This window comes from Suricata suricatta, chromosome 12 (assembly GCF_006229205.1).
Source record: "Suricata suricatta isolate VVHF042 chromosome 12, meerkat_22Aug2017_6uvM2_HiC, whole genome shotgun sequence".
Taxonomy (NCBI): Eukaryota; Metazoa; Chordata; class Mammalia; order Carnivora; family Herpestidae; genus Suricata; species Suricata suricatta.
In genome coordinates, this window is record NC_043711.1 from 1,718,024 (window position 1) to 1,720,650 (window position 2,627).

Consider the following 2,627-nt stretch of genomic DNA (forward strand, 5'->3'; position numbering starts at 1 on the left):
GTATGAACAACTGTTCAAACCTGGACATGCTTTTCTATATAACGAGGTGCAGGAACTTCCCAGAAATGAGTGATCATCAGGAACGTGTATACAGGACGCATAATGATGAAGGTAGGGATGTACAGAATTATGTTTGCATAAAAGTCAAAGATTTTAACTTAAAATAGAAACCCCTTCATGGCCTTCACATCAGACATGGTCCACGGACATGTGTGTCATCAGAGCATCTCAGTTCCCGGCCTGGGACACAGCTCTGCCGAGGACCCCCAGGCCTGACGGGCCTGTCCCGGGTCACCCGAGAGTGGAAGAAACCCAGGGAGAAGTCTTGATGAACTTGCAGTTGGTAAGGTGTCTTAACTGTGACCGGAAAATCACCGGCAACGCAAGCAAAAGTAGGTAAATGAAGCTTCAGCAAGATGAAAATCTTTTGTGCATCTAAGGTCACTAACAAGAGATTGAATGTACACGCATAAAATGGAAGAACAACTTGGTAAATCACACGTATGCTAAGAGTTGATCATGCAGAATACAGAGAGAACTCCTATCTGAATAACAAAAAACTTATCCAAGTCAGAAAGTAAATAAAACCTTGAACAGACATTTCTCTTAAGACGATGCACAAATGTCTCCCAGACACATGAAATGATCCTCACATCAGGACGATGCGAGTCAGAGGCACCACGAGATGCCACTTCCCACTCACGAGGTCGGCTAGGAGCCGGAATCCAGAGACGAAGCGGCGTCAGGATGTGGAGGAACTGGAACCCTGTGCTGGGCTGGTGGGGATTGACCTAGGGCAGCTGACGTGGAGAAATGTTCAGTGGCTCCTCAAAAAGGGAAACAGAATTCCAGTGTGACCCGAGTGTTCCGGTCCTGCCTGCACTGACACAGACACTCAGATGTGTGCCCACGAATACCGGGTGCAAAACCGTGCAGACCCCACAAAAGAGGGAACCGTGCCCAGTGTCCCCCAGTGCGTGGATGGGGGAACGGGGAGCGGCACAGACACAGGACGGACGGCTGCTCAGCCCCAGAAGGAAGGAAGCGCGGACACATCATGTACGTGAACGGATCATGAAAATATTATACCACGTGGAGGACACCCGACACACCAGGGCACACAGTCTGAGTCCACTTACACGAAAGAGGCAGAGGAGGCAAATTGATAGAGACATAAAATATTTCAACAGTGCCCAGGAGGCATGATTTCATGGCTATTCTGGCCTTTAAATTTGTTTTGGAAAATGGAGATAGAATTCACACACCATAGCCCTTTTAAGAGTGCCACTTGGTGTTCAGTTATTTTAGTTTCTATATTTTGTATGTTCTCAGAGCTGACTCCCGTCAGTGCACCACCTTAGGAAGCAAATGGAGCCTTTTACATTCCTCACACAGGAACTGAGGAAAAACTGGACCTGCCGTGACTTGCCTTGCAGAATGCAACGCACACCTGAGCACGGCTGGGGATACAGGTAAGGAAGCCACGTCCCAGGGGGGCTGAGGACACAGGACATGTTTGGTTGACCTGAGGCCTAAGAAGAAGGGTTGGGGTCATAGGACGGGGCCACGCGGTGTCAAAGGGTCAGGTCAAAATCTCGGAAGACCTTGCCTTCCGTACGGTGACGTCACCAGTCAGCGGTTCTAAAACACAGGACCGAAGCACCGTCACCCTGTATGGGCCGCGGACTGACGGGTCACCGGGACCTTCTATTCTGTCACGTCCTGTGACAACGCCAGGCAAGAGAGCTTCACGGAGAAAGAGTCAGATTCCTGAGACAGAAGGAGGAGACAGACGGGTCGGTCCGCCCCAACCTCCGGACGGGAGGATCGGACACGTGTGTCCCGCCAGCCTGTCACTCAGGGCGCCGGAGGCGGGGCCCGGCCGGGAGCTAGGGGAGCGCGGCAAGACGGGTGGATTTGGGGGAGAGTTATCTTTGGAACACCACCCAATCAGATCGCTGGATTGAAGCAACGCCCAATCAAGTCCCGGGACTTGTACACCATCCAATCACGTTGCAAGGACTGAAGGCTCGCCTAATCAGGGCCGGCCCAGAACACCATCCAATCATACGCGAGTGAGAGCCCGGTGGGCGGGGCTCTGAGCCGGGCGGCGGGCGCACTCGGATCCTGCGCGGCCTCGGGTGCAGCTGTGCGTCGCGGAGCTGGGCGCCCGGGAGCGCGGAGCGGGGCCCCCAGATGGTGAGTTCGCGGCCGGAGGGGCGGGTGGGACCGGCAGACTAGGTGGAAGCGGCCGCAGCGGGGTGTCCCTGTCCCCAGGGGTCGCACCTGGGTCCTGGGCGGAAGGATGGGGAGGGAGGCTGGGGGGCGGGGGCGCAGGGAGGAGGCCAGAGATTCGGGGAGCGTGTGCGACGCCCGAACTAGCAGGAGTTGGCTCCGCGGTGGGGACAGGTAGAGACTGTCCGGCTGGGTGTCACGTACAGGAACCTATTCGCAGCAATGAGGAGGCACCGGGAGTAGCTTCCGAATCGGCGACTCCCCGGCGGGGAGGGGAGGGTTTCTTCTCCGGAGGGGGAGGCTGACTAATCGGGAAGGGGCGCGTTGTCGGGGGCAGACGAGGCGGGCCTGAGGTTGCCCGGGCCGAGTTGGGAAACGTGTCTGGAAGGCGC

The 2,627-nt window shown here is 55.8% G+C and overlaps 1 protein-coding gene and 1 long non-coding RNA gene across 2 annotated transcripts in view; both read left to right on the forward strand.

Annotated features, from left to right (window-relative positions):
- The window catches only part of LOC115274639 (zinc finger protein 669-like), a 160,743-nt gene that overhangs the window by 18,374 nt on the left and 139,742 nt on the right, over window positions 1-2,627 (forward strand). The window lies entirely within an intron of this gene.
- LOC115274642 overlaps window positions 2,125-2,627 on the forward strand; it is a 34,258-nt gene continuing 33,755 nt past the window's right edge. Inside the window, exon 1 of the long non-coding RNA XR_003901204.1 lies at window positions 2,125-2,199. This is a non-coding gene — a long non-coding RNA (uncharacterized LOC115274642). The remainder of the gene's footprint in view (window positions 2,200-2,627) is intronic.